General features: G+C 50.6%; 1 protein-coding gene across 1 annotated transcript in view; it reads right to left on the reverse strand.

The window, feature by feature from the left end:
- LOC135054487 (uncharacterized) overlaps window positions 1-13,888 on the reverse strand; it is a 181,573-nt gene that overhangs the window by 45,226 nt on the left and 122,459 nt on the right. The window lies entirely within an intron of this gene.

The following is a 13,888-nucleotide window of genomic DNA, read 5'->3' on the forward strand; positions in this document are numbered from 1 at the left end:
CGTCCAAAGGAAACGCCCCAGAAGGCGAAAGTATCAAAGGCATAGAACCTAATAAATGTGTATACAGAGAACCACGTAGCCGCCTTGCACAATTGTTCAGCTGACGCGCCACGGCGGGCCGCTCAAGAAGGTCCAACAACCGAATAGAATGGACAATAATACAAGCAGGAACTGGGAGTCCAGACTGCGCATAAGCTTGTGCAATCACCATTCTAGTCCATCTGGCCAAGTGTTGCTTATTCGCAGGCCAGCCACGTTTGTGAAAAGCAAACCGTACAAAAAGGGAATCTGACCTCCTGATGGAGGCAGTCCTCACCCCATATATATGGAGAGCCCGTACCACATCCAAAGACCGCTCTTTGGAGGATAAAGCAGAAGAGATGAAGGCCGAAACCACAATCTCTAGGTTAAGGTGAAAAGATGGCATCACCTTAGGTAAATAACCAGGGCGAGATCTAAGAACTGCCCAGTCATGATGAAGTATCAGAGAGGGTGGACGACAGGACAAAGTACCCAAGTCCAACACCCTCCTACCAGAGGCAACCAGTAAGAACAGGACCGTGTCCATGAGCCATTTAAGGTCCACTGCCCCAAGGTCACTGAGACTCTTGCAGGGCATTCAGGACAAAAGACAGGTCCCATGGAGCCACAGGCTGGTCATAGGGAGGCTGAATCCGTAAGACCCCCCGAGTAAATGTACGAACGTCAGGTATAGATGCAATTTTTCTCTGAAACCATACCGACAAGACAGATATGAACCTTGAGGAAGGCCAGACGAAGGCCTAAATCCAAGCCTTGCCACAGAAAAGCCAGATTCTGGAAAACAACCTGACAGTGATCAGGATTAAATCCAGGTCAATGAGTCAAGCACTGGGCGCTTTAGTCCACTAGGCTATATAGCCTCTAAGATCTGAATCTGTATGCGTTATATTTCTTATCAGCACACCAGGTAAAGTAAGAATTCCAGACCCTGTAAGAAATCCGGGCAGAAGCCGTTTAGCGAGCTTTCAACACAGTTTGGACAACCGCCTCGGAGAATTCTTTGGACCTCAGGAGTGATGCTTCAAGAGCCACGCAATCAAAGCCAGTCTGGCCAGGTCTGGGTAGACACAAGGACCCTGTACGAGGAGGGCTGGGTGCTGAGGAAGTAGGAGAGGACGCTCTGTTGACAGACCCTGCAGGTTTCAGAACCACTGCCGCCTAGGCCACGCTGGAGTGACTAGAAATAGTATTCCTCCTTCTTGTTTGAACTTCCGCAGGACCCTGGGCAGGAGTTACACTAGAGGGAACCCGTAGGGCAGCCGAAGTTCCATGGAATGGCTAGTGCGTCCACGAACGCTGCTGGAGGTTCCCTGGGCCTTGATCCGAAGACCGTAACCTTGTGATTGTGTCGAGACGCCATCAGGTCTACATCTGGTAGGCCCCACTTGTCCACTAGGAGTTGAAAGACTTCTGGATGAAGACTCCACTCACCGGCGTGCACATCCAGGTAACCGAGGAAGTCTGTTTCCCAGTTTAGGACGCTCGGAATGAACACTGTCGATATTGCTGGCAGATGGTGTTCCGCCCAACAAAGAAATTTTTACACTTCCATCATTGCCATGCGGTTTCGAGTGCCGCCTTGATGGGTTATGTATGCCACCGTGGTGGCGGCCTGAACGTACTTGATCAGGCCTGTTCTGTACTATAGGCAGGGCAAGAGATAACGTATTGAACACTGCACGCAATTCCACATTGTTGATTGGGAGGAGTGATTCCTCCTTTGTCCACCGACCCTGAAAAGAGTGGTGCTCCAACACCGCACCCCATCCCCTCAGACTGGCAGCCATAGTCAGTAGGACCCAGTCGGGGATCCAGAAGGGACGGCCCCTGCTTAGTTGCTGGTCCTATAGCCACCAGGTCACCGACAGACGAACCTCCGGAGTCAAGGTAATCATGTGAGATCTGATCCGATGAGGTAGGATGTCCCACTTGGAAAGGATTAACCTCTAGAGAGGGCGGGAATTAAATTGAGCTTACTCTGCCATGTCGCAAGCAGACACCGTCAGGCCAAGGACTTGCAGTATCTTATCCTGTCCTGAAACATCAGGACCTTTCCTGGAGAAAGAAACAGCCATTGACTCTGCGTGTCCAGCAGTGCCCCCAGGTGCACCATGCTCTGAGCAGGGACCAGCGAGGACTTCTTCCAATTGATGAGCCACCCATGGGCTTGTAGGAAGCTTATCTTCAGTTGCAGATGACGGAGGAGGACATAGTGGGAATTTGCCAGAATTGGCAAGTCGTTCAAATACGGCAGGATCTCGACTCCCTGGCGATGGAGACGAGCCGTCATTGCGGCCAAGACATTGGGGGAAAACCGAGGAGCCGTAGCCATTTCAAATGGCAGAGCCTGGAACTGATAGTGTAGGTTGCCATTAGCAAACCGCAGATACTGCTGATGTGACATGGCAATAGGTATATGCAGGTACGCATCCTGTATATCCAGGAATACCATATAGTCTCCGGGTTCCATAGCCAGTTACAATTAGGCGTAGTGTTTCCGTACGGAACTTGGACACTCATACAAACTTGTTGAGTGAGGATGAGAATAGGCCGGAAAGACCCATGCGGTTTGGGACTAGAAACAGGGTCGATAGTAACCTCTGCCTCTCTTGGACAGAGGTACCGGCACAACCACTCCTGTATCCAGGAGGGAACTCCTACCCATTTGCAGAGCTTGCGCCTTTAATGGATCCGAAAGGGATAACCGTGGAGCAAAACTGGCGAGGGGGACATCTCCTGAAAGAGACTGCGTACCCATGAGAAACCAATTCCAGCACCCATGCATCTGAAGTAGTCTTCAACCAGATCCGGGTGAACTGTAGAAGTCGGCCTCCCACCTTGGGGTCCCCCAGGTGGAGGCCTGTCCCGTCATGCTGCAAGCTTTTCTCTAGAAGTAGGCTGACGTGCAGCCCAGGATTGTTTGGCCTTGGGCTTTGTGGATATGGGAGCACGAGATTATCTCGGGTATGACCTTTGCTTTCCCTTGAGGCCGAAAGGAACGAAAATGGTACCTTGTGAAAAAGGCAGTCATAGTATCTGCCATTTCAGACACCAAATTATTTAGGTCTTCCCCAAATAAGATGACCCCAGTAAAAGGGAGTACCTCCAAGGTGTTTTGGAGTCCAGTTCCACCTTCCATGACCTCAACCACAGAATACGACGAGCCAGGACAGACGTAGTCGATGCCTTGGCCACCAACACACCCGCCTCAGAGGACGCCTCCTAAATATAACAGGAGGCAGTGGTGATGTGAGACAGGTATTGCCTGGCATTGTCAGATATATCCTCGGGCAGCTCTTCCTCTAATGCCTGAACCCATGCCTCAATACCTTTAGCAGCCCTGGAGGCAGCAATAGTGGGTCTATGTACAGCAGCTTTTGCTTTTCACTGTTGTAATGTCCTGACGAAAAGGTCTACAGACCTTGAAACATTGACAGACATGTAATTAGGATTCACTAAAGCTACGTGAGAATTGGAATATCAGAGTGTCGCCTTGTTCTTCCCTTGTGGTGAGATCTCAGCAGCTATTAATGTTTCCGGGAGGGCACCTTAGTGTCTGCACGTGTATCTGGAGTGCCAAGCCAAGACACAGTACATACATACATACATACATACATATATATATATATATACATATATATATATATATATATATATATATATATATATATATATAAAAACACAAACAACGCGGTCCTAGACTGGAGGTATATGTCAGAATACTCGTACAATATATCATGTAACAGGTACACTTGTTCTTAACGAACGCTGTCTGTATAGAGACACGTAGAATACTTAAGTGTATACAGGCGGCTTTACAAGGGAGACCCTGCCCTGCAATCCCGAACACCAGCCGCAGCTACACCTAAGTTGGCGCCCATTGTCTCAGTCAGGGAGTGAGGGAGTGTGCGACAGCGCCAGGGTGGGAAAATCTTCAGTATGTGTCGCCCTTGGCCTGGGAGTGGCTACAGGTCATGCGCCGACTCCCCTATGCTGGTCTCACCACCTGGCTGTACGGAGTCTTATTAAACTGGGCGTTAATACACCCGACCTGTACTCCTATGCCCTGGCAGATATAGTGGGGTCCTTGCCCAGTAACAGTGTCCACGCCAGCGTCGCGGTCCGTCTCCCTAGACCGCGACAGGAACACGATTTAATGGCGGGTCCCGCCTGGGGGACCCTCTTACCTCCTCCCTTTGTAGCAGCCACGCGAACCAGGAGATCGTCTGCGACCGTGTGCCTAGAGCCGGAGTGTCTCCACCACAAGTATCCAAGAACTGAGCCGCGGGAGTATGCAACGCTGCTTGGGTGGTGACGGAACCGCAGCACAGAATGTCACCCTGACATGTAAGTACTGCGGCCCTTGAAGTCTTCTTAAAAAGCTTTTTCTAGTAACCTGCTTCTACAGGCACCAACTCGAAACTAAGCTCTCTCAGTGCCTGGAGGCGAGGTTATAGAGGAGAACCCAATGCATCCTGGGACAGCATAAAGCTTTAGCCTGTTGGTGATCTGGATCAAGATCCATCTCTACACCCGATGTTTCCCTGTGGAAACCAAGGTACTCTGCTGCAGAAAATAATAATAATAGTAGTAGTAGTAATAAAAAATAAGAATTTACTCACCGGTAATTCTATTTCTCGTAGTCCGTAGTGGATGCTGGGAACTCCGTAAGGACCATGGGGAATAGACGGGCTCCGCAGGAGACTGGGCACTCTAAGAAAGAATTAGGACTACTGGTGTGCACTGGCTCCTCCCTCTATGCCCTTCCTCCAGACCTCAGTTAGGGAAACTGTGCCCGGAAGAGCTGACACTACAAGGAAAGGATTTGGAATCCCGGGTAAGACTCATACCAGCACACCGTACAACTCGTGATAACTATACCCAGTTAACAGTATGAATAACAACTGAGCCTCACTGAACAGATGGCTCATAACAATAACCCTTTAGTTAAGCAATAACTATATACAAGTATTGCAGACAATCCGCACTTGGGACGGGCGCCCAGCATCCACTACGGATTACGAGAAATAGAATTAACGGTGAGTAAATTCTTATTTTCTCTGACGTCCTAGTGGATGCTGGGAACTCCGTAAGGACCATGGGGATTATACCAAAGCTCCCAAACGGGCGGGAGAGTGCGGATGACTCTGCAGCACCGAATGAGCAAACTCAAGTTCCTCCTCGGCCAGGGTATCAAACTTGTAGAATTTTGCAAACGTGTTTGATCCCGACCAGGTAGCAGCTCGGCAAAGTTGTAAAGCCGAGACCCCTCGGGCAGCCGCCCAAGAAGAGCCCACCTTCCTCGTGGAATGGGCTTTTACTGATTTAGGATGCGGCAGTCCAGCCGCAGAATGTGCAAGTTGAATCGTGGAGCAGATCCAGCGAGCAATAGTCTGCTTAGAAGCAGGAGCACCCAGCTTGTTGGGTGCATGCAGGATAAACAGCGAGTCAGTCTTTCTGACTCTAGCCGTCCTGGAAACATAGATTTTCAGGGCCCGGACTACGTCCAGCAACTTGGAAGCCTCCAAGTCCCGAGTAGCCGCAGGCACCACAATAGGTTGGTTCAAATGAAACGCTGATACCACCTTAGGGAGAAATTGGGGACGAGTCCTCAATTCTGCTCTGTCCATATGGAAGATCAGATAGGGGCTTTTACAGGACAAAGCCGCCAATTCTGACACCTGCCTAGCCGAAGCCAAGGCCAAAAGCATGACCACTTTCCACGTGAGATATTTTAATTCCACGGTCTGAAGTGGCTCAAACCAATGTGATTTTAGGAAATCCAACACAACGTTGAGATCCCAAGGTGCCACTGGGGGCACAAAAGGGGGCTGAATATGCAGCACTCCCTTAACAAACGTCTGAACTTCAGGCAGTGAAGCCAGTTCTTTTTGAAAGAAAATAGACAGGGACGAAATCTGGACTTTAATGGATTCCAATTTTAGGCCCATAGTCACTCCTGACTGTAGGAAGTGCAGAAATCGACCCAGCTGAAATTCTTCTGTTGGGGCCTTCATAGCCTCACACCAAGCAACATATTTCCGCCATATGCGGTGATAATGTTTTGCTGTCACATCCTTCCTAGCTTTTATCAGTGTAGGAATGACTTCAACCGGAATGCCCTTTTCCATCAGGATCCGGCGTTCAACCGCCATGCCGTCAAACGCAGCCGCGGTAAGTCTTGGAACAGACAGGGCCCCTGCTGTAGCAGGTCCTGTCTGAGAGGCAGAGGCCAAGGGTCCTCTGAGATCATTTCTTGTAGTTCCGGGTACCAAGTCCTTCTTTGCCAATCCGGAACGATGAGTATAGTTCTTACTCCTCTCTTTCTTATTATCCTCAGCACCTTTGGTATGAGAGGAAGAGGAGGGAACACATAAACCGACTGGTACACCCACGGTGTCACTAGAGCGTCCACAGCTATCGCCTGAGGGTCCCTTGACCTGGCGCAATATCTTTTTAGCTTTTTGTTGAGGCGGGACGCCATCATGTCCACCTGTGGCCTTTCCCAGCGATTTACAATCAGCTGGAAGACTTCTGGATGAAGTCCCCACTCTCCCGGGTGGAGGTCGTGCCTGCTGAGGAAGTCTGCTTCCCAGTTGTCCACTCCCGGAATGAACACTGCTGACAGTGCTATCACGTGATTTTCCGCCCATCGGAGAATCCTTGTGGCTTCTGCCATCGCCATCCTGCTTCTTGTGCCGCCCTGTCGGTTTACATGGGCGACCGCCGTGATGTTGTCTGACTGAATCAGCACCGGCTGGTTTTGAAGCAGGGGTCTTGCCTGACTTAGGGCATTGTAAATGGCCCTTAGTTCCAGAATATTTATGTGTAGGGAAGCCTCCTGACTCGACCATTGTCCCTGGAAGTTTCTTCCTTGAGTGACTGCCCCCCAACCTCGGAGGCTTGCATCCGTGGTCACCAGGACCCAGTCCTGTATGCCGAATCTGCGGCCCTCGAGAAGATGAGCACTCTGCAGCCACCACAGCACAGACACCCTGGCCCTCGGGGACAGGGTGATCAGCCGATGCATCTGAAGATGCGATCCGGACCACTTGTCTAACAGATCCCACTGAAAGATCCTTGCATGGAACCTGCCGAATGGAATTGCCTCGTAAGAAGCTACCATCTTTCCCAGGACTCGCGTGCAGTGATGCACCGACACCTGTTTTGGTTTCAGGAGGTCTCTGACCAGAGATGACAACTCCTTGGCCTTCTCCTCCGGGAGAAACACCTTCTTCTGTTCTGTGTCCAGAATCATGCCCAGGAACAGCAGACGCGTCGTAGGAACCAGCTGCGACTTTGGGATATTCAGAATCCAGCCGTGCTGTCGTAGCACTTCCTGAGATAGTGCTACTCCTACCAACAACTGCTCCCTGGACCTCGCCTTTATAAGGAGATCGTCCAAGTACGGGATAATTATAACTCCCTTCTTTCGAAGGAGTATCATCATTTCGGCCATTACTTTGGTAAATACCCTCGGTGCCGTGGACAGACCAAACGGCAACGTCTGGAATTGGTAATGGCAGTCCTGTACCACAAAACGGAGGTACACCTGGTGAGGAGGATAAATGGGGACATGAAGGTATGCATCCTTTATGTCTAGTGACACCCCCCCCCACCCCCCCCCCCCCCCACCCCCCCCTTCCAGGCTGGAGATCACTGCTCGGAGAGATTCCATCTTGAACTTGAACCTTTTCAGATATAGGTTCAGGGATTTTAGATTCATAATGGGCCCGGCCGAGCCATCCGGTTTCGGGACCACAAAAAGGCTCGAATAAAAACCCTTCCCCTGTTGTAGAAGGGGAACCTTGATAATCGCTTACTGATGATACAGTTTCTGTATGGCAGCTGCCACTGTTTCCCTCTCTGGGGAGGAAACTGGCAAGACTGATTTGAAAAATCGGTGAGGAGGCACCTCTTCGAATTCTAGTTTGCATCCCTGGGATACAATTTCTATCGCCCAAGGATCCAAGTCCGACTTAACCCAGACTTGGCTGAAGAGTCGAAGACGTGCCCCCACCGGCGCGGACTCCCTCAGCGGAGCCCCAGCGTCATGCAGTGGATTTTGTAGAGGACGGGGAGGACTTTTGTCCCTGGGAACTAGCCGTAGCAGGCATTCTTTTCCCTCTACCTCCACCTCTGGCGAGGTAGGAAGAGCCCCGACCCTTTCTGAACTTATGCGACCGAAAGGACTGCATCTGGTATTGAGGTGTTTTCTTTTGCTGTGGGGGAACATAAGGCAAAAAAGAAGATTTACCCGCGGTAGCTGTGGAAACCAGATCCGCGAGGCCCTCCCCAAATAAAACTTCACCTTTGTAAGGCAAAGTCTCAATATGTCTTTTTGAATCAGCGTCACCTGTCCATTGGTGGGTCCACAGGGACCGTCTAGCAGAAATTGCCATGGCATTGGCTCTTGAACCCAACAGCCCAATATCTCTCGCAGCTTCTCTCATATATAATGCTGCGTCTTAAGTGTGACCCAAGGTCAAATAAATGGTATCTTTATCTAGGGTGTCAAGGTCAGATGACAAGGTATCTGCCCACGCTGCAACTGCGCTACCCCCCCCCCCATGCCGACGCTACTGCTGGCCTTAGTAGGGCACCTGTATGTGTATAAATTGATTTTAAGGCAGTTTCCTGTCTGCGATCAGCAGGATCCTTGAGGGCTGCCGTATCAGGGGATGGTAGCGCCACTTTTTTTTTTTTTTTTTTGTGACAAGCGCGTTAAAGCCTTGTCCACCGTGGGTGAGGATTCCGGGTGGTCTTCAGTTTGCCGAATGTCGGGATCCCAGCGCACAGTATACGGGCGCCGGAATCCCGACACCCGGCATACCGACATATATTCTCCTTCGTGGGGTTCCACGGCCCCCCTGGAGGGAGAATAAAATAGCGTGGCGCGTGTAGCGAGCCTGCAAGGGGCTCCTTTGCGCTCGCCACGGTGTCAGTATGCCGGCGGTCAGGCTCCCGGCGCCGGTATGCTGGTCGCCGGGAGCCCGGCCGCCGGCATACCATACTACACCCGAGGATTCCCACCGTAACCTGTCCTGGGTGGAAAGGTTACGCCGTAATAATTCTCCTGGGAATCTGCAGTTTCTTATCTGGAGTCTCCCAAGCTTTTTCAAACAGGGCATTCAGCTCGTGAGATGGGGAAAAGTTACCTCAGGATTCCTTTCCTTAAACATGCCGACCTTTGTGTCAGAGACAGACAGGTCCTCAGTGATATGCAAAACATATTTTATTGCAACAATCATATATTGACTACTCTTGGCCACCCTTGGGTGCCACTTATCATCATCGTCGACACTGGAGTCGGAATCCGTGTCGGTATCAGTGTCTACTACCTGTGAAAGGGGACGTTTTTGAGACCCCGAAGGGTCCTGTGACACAGTCAAAGCCATGGAATGACTCCCTGCTTTCTCCTTGGACTCTGCTTTGTCCAATCTTTTATGTAATAAAGTCACATTAGCATTTAAAACATTACACATATTCATCCAATCAGGTGTCGGCGGCGCCGACGGAGACACCACAATCATCTGCTCTGCCTCCTCCCTAGACGAGCCTTCCGCCTCAGACATGTCGACACACACGTACTGACACCCCCACACACACTGGGATACCTAATATTATGGGGACTGACCCACAATAGGGCCCTTAGGAGAGACAGAGAGAGAGAATGCCAGCACACACCCAGCGCCACTGCATACTGAGACAAAGTCCCAGCCTGTCAGCGCTTTTTATATAAATGTGTAATACACCAAACTTTTGCGCCAAATAATGTGCCCCCCCCCCCCCCTCGTTTTGGCCCTCTGTACTTGATATCAGCAGGGGAGAGTCCGGGCGCAGCTTCTCTGCAGCATGCTGAGGAGAAAATGGCGCTGGTTAGTGCTGGAGGATCAAGCTCCGCCCCCCGATGGCGGGCTTCGGTCCCGCTCTAAATCTTTATACTGGCGGGGGATTTGGAATTATATAGCCTTTACAGTATCTATAAGTACTCTGCCAGTCTTATCTGAAGTATATTTATGCTGCCCAGGGCGCCCCCCCTGCGCCCTGCACCCTTACTGTGGCGCCTGTGTGTGTGAGCTGGGAGCAACGGCGCGCAGCGTTACCACTGCGCGTTACCTCATGAAGATCTGAAGTCTTCTGCCGCCTTTGAAGTCTTCTTTCTTCTCATACTCACCCAGCTTCTATCTTCCGGCTCTGTGAGGACGGCGGCACGGCTCCGGGACGGACGGCAAGGATGAGACCTGCGTACCGATCCCTCTGGAGCTAATGGTATCCAGTAGCCTAAGAAGCAGAGCCTTTCAACTCACAGAAGTAGGTCTGCTTCTCTCCCCTCAGTCCCACGATGCAGGGAGTCTGTTGCCAGCAGTGCTCCCTGAAAATAAAAAACCTAACAAAAGCTTTTTCAGAGAAACTCAGGAGAGCTCCCTGTAATGCACCCAGTCGCCTCTGGGCACAGGATCCAACTACGGTCTGGAGGAGGGGCATAGAGGGAGGAGCCAGTGCACACCCATTCTAAAGCTTTACAGTGCCCATGTCTCCTGCGGAGCCGTCTATACCCCATGGTCCTTACGGAGTCCCCAGCATCCTCTAGGGCATAAGAGAAATAACAACAAACAACAGCAATAATAATAATAAGAATTTACTTACCGATAATTCTATTTCTCATAGTCCGTAGTGGATGCTGGGGACTCCGAAAGGACCATGGGGAATAGCGGCTCCGCAGGAGACTGGGCACAAAGTAAAAGCTTTAGGACTAGCTGGTGTGCACTGGCTCCTCCCCCTATGACCCTCCTCCAAGCCTCAGTTAGGATACTGTGCCCGGACGAGCGTACACAATAAGGAAGGATTTTGAATCCCGGGTAAGACTCATACCAGCCACACCAATCACACCGTACAACCTGTGATATGAACCCAGTTAACAGTATGATAACAGGGGAGCCTCTGAAAAGATGGCTCACAACAACAATAACCCGATTTTTGTAACAATAACTATGTACAAGTAATGCAGACAATCCGCACTTGGGATGGGCGCCCAGCATCCACTACGGACTATGAGAAATAGAATTATCGGTAAGTAAATTCTTATTTTCTCTAACGTCCTAGTGGATGCTGGGGACTCCGAAAGGACCATGGGGATTATACCAAAGCTCCCAAACGGGCGGGAGAGTGCGGATGACTCTGCAGCACCGAATGAGAGAACTCCAGGTCCTCCTCAGCCAGGGTATCAAATTTGTAGAATTTAGCAAACGTGTTTGCCCCTGACCAAGTAGCTGCTCGGCAAAGTTGTAAAGCCGAGACCCCTCGGGCAGCCGCCCAAGATGAGCCCACTTTCCATGTGGAATGGGCTTTTACAGATTTTGGCTGTGGCAGGCCAGCCACAGAATGTGCAAGCTGAATTGTACTACAAATCCAACGAGCAATCGTCTGCTTAGAAGCAGGAGCACCCAGCTTGTTGGGTGCATACAGGATAAACAGCGAGTCAGATTTTCTGACTCCAGCCGTCCTGGAAACATATATTTTCAGGGCCCTGACTACGTCCAGCAACTTGGAATCCTCCAAGTCCCTAGTAGCCGCAGGCACCACAATAGGTTGGTTTAAGTGAAATGCTGAAACCACCTTAGGGAGAAATTGAGGACGAGTCCTCAATTCTGCCCTGTCCGTATGAAAAATTAGGTAAGGGCTTTTATAGGATAAAGCCGCCAATTCTGATACACGCCTGGCTGAAGCCAGGGCTAACAGCATTACCACTTTCCATGTGAGATATTTCAAGTCCACAGTGGTGAGTGGTTCAAACCAATGTGATTTTAGGAATCCCAATACTACATTGAGATCCCAAGGTGCCACTGGAGGCACAAAAGGAGGCTGTATATGCAGTACTCCCTTGACAAACGTCTGAACTTCAGGAACAGAAGCTAGTTCTTTTTGGAAGAATATCGACAGGGCCGAAATTTGAACCTTAATGGACCCTAATTTGAGGCCCATAGACAGTCCTGTTTGCAGGAAATGCAGGAATCGACCCAGTTGAAATTCCTCCGTAGGGGCCTTCCTGGCCTCGCACCACGCAACATATTTACGCCAAATACGGTGATAATGTTGTACGGTTACATCCTTCCTGGCTTTGATCAGGGTAGGGATGACTTCATCCGGAATGCCTTTTTCCTTCAGGATCCGGCGTTCAACCGCCATGCCGTCAAACGCAGCCGCGGTAAGTCTTGGAACAGACATGGTCCCTGCTGGAGCAGGTCCTGTCTTAGAGGTAGAGGCCACGGGTCTTCCGTGAGCATCTCTTGAATTTCCGGGTACCAAGTCCTTCTTGGCCAATCCGGAGCCACGAGTATAGTCTTTACTCCTCTCCTTCTTATGATTCTCAGTACTTTTGGTATGAGAGGAAGAGGAGGGAACACATACACTGACCGGTACACCCACGGTGTTACCAGAGCGTCCACAGCTATTGCCTGAGGGTCCCTTGACCTGGAGCAATATCTGTCCAGTTTTTTGTTGAGGCGAGACGCCATCATGTCCACCTTTGGTTTTTCCCAACGGTTTACAATCATGTGGAAGACTTCTGGGTGAAGTCCCCACTCCCCCGGGTGAAGATCGTGTCTGCTGAGGAAGTCTGCTTCCCAGTTGTCCACTCCCGGAATGAACACTGCTGACAGTGCTATCACATGATTTTCCGCCCAGCGAAGAATCCTTGCCACTTCCGTCATTGCCTTCCTGCTTCTTGTGCCGCCCTGTCTGTTTACGTGGGCGACTGCCGTGATGTTGTCCGACTGGATCAATACAGGCTGACCCTGAAGCAGAGGCCTTGCCTGACTTAGGGCATTGTAAATGGCCCTTAGTTCCAGGATATTTATGTGAAGTGACGTTTCCATGCTTGACCACAAGCCCTGGAAATTTTTTCCCTGTGTGACTGCTCCCCAGCCTCTCAGGCTGGCATCCGTGGTCACCAGGACCCAATCCTGAATGCTGAATCTGCGGCCCTCTAGGAGATGAGCACTCTGTAACCACCACAGGGGAGACACCCTTGTCCTTGGAGACAGGGTTATCCGCTGATGCATTTGAAGATGCGATCCGGACCATTTGTCTAGCAGATCCAACTGAAAAGTTCTTGCGTGGAATCTGCCGAATGGAATCGCTTCGTAAGAAGCCACCATCTTTCCCAGGACCCTTGTGCACTGATGCACTGACACCTGGCCTGGTGTTAGGAGTTTCCTGACTAGGTCGGATAATTCCCTGGCTTTCTCTTCTTCTGTACTGTGTCCAGAATCATCCCTAGGAACAGCAGACGTGTCGTCGGAATCAGCTGCGATTTTGGAATATTTAGAATCCATCCGTGCTGTCGTAGTACTATTTGAGATAGTGCTACTCCGACCTCTAACTGTTCTCTGGACCGTGCCCTTATCAGGAGATCGTCCAAGTAAGGGATAATTAAGACGCCTTTTCTTCGAAGAAGAATCATCATTTCGGCCATAACCTTGGTAAAGACCCGGGGTGCCGTGGACAATCCAAACGGCAGCGTCTGAAACTGATAGTGACAGTTCTGTACCACAAACCTGAGGTACCCTTGAGAAGGGCAAGTTGGGACATGGAGGTAAGCATCCTTGATGTCCAGAGACACCATGTAGTCCCCTTCTTCCAGGTTCGCTATCACTGCTCTGAGTGACTCCATCTTGAACTTGAACCTTTTTATGTAAGTGTTCAAGGCTTTCAGATTTAAAATGGGTCTCACCGAGCCGTCCGGCTTCGGTACCACAAACAGCGTGGAGTAATACCCCTTTCCCTGTTGTAGGAGGGGTACCTTGATTATCACTTGCTGGGAATACAGCTTGTGAATGGCTTC

The sequence above is a fragment of the Pseudophryne corroboree genome, chromosome 3, assembly GCF_028390025.1.
Source record: "Pseudophryne corroboree isolate aPseCor3 chromosome 3, aPseCor3.hap2, whole genome shotgun sequence".
NCBI lineage: Eukaryota > Metazoa > Chordata > Amphibia > Anura > Myobatrachidae > Pseudophryne > Pseudophryne corroboree.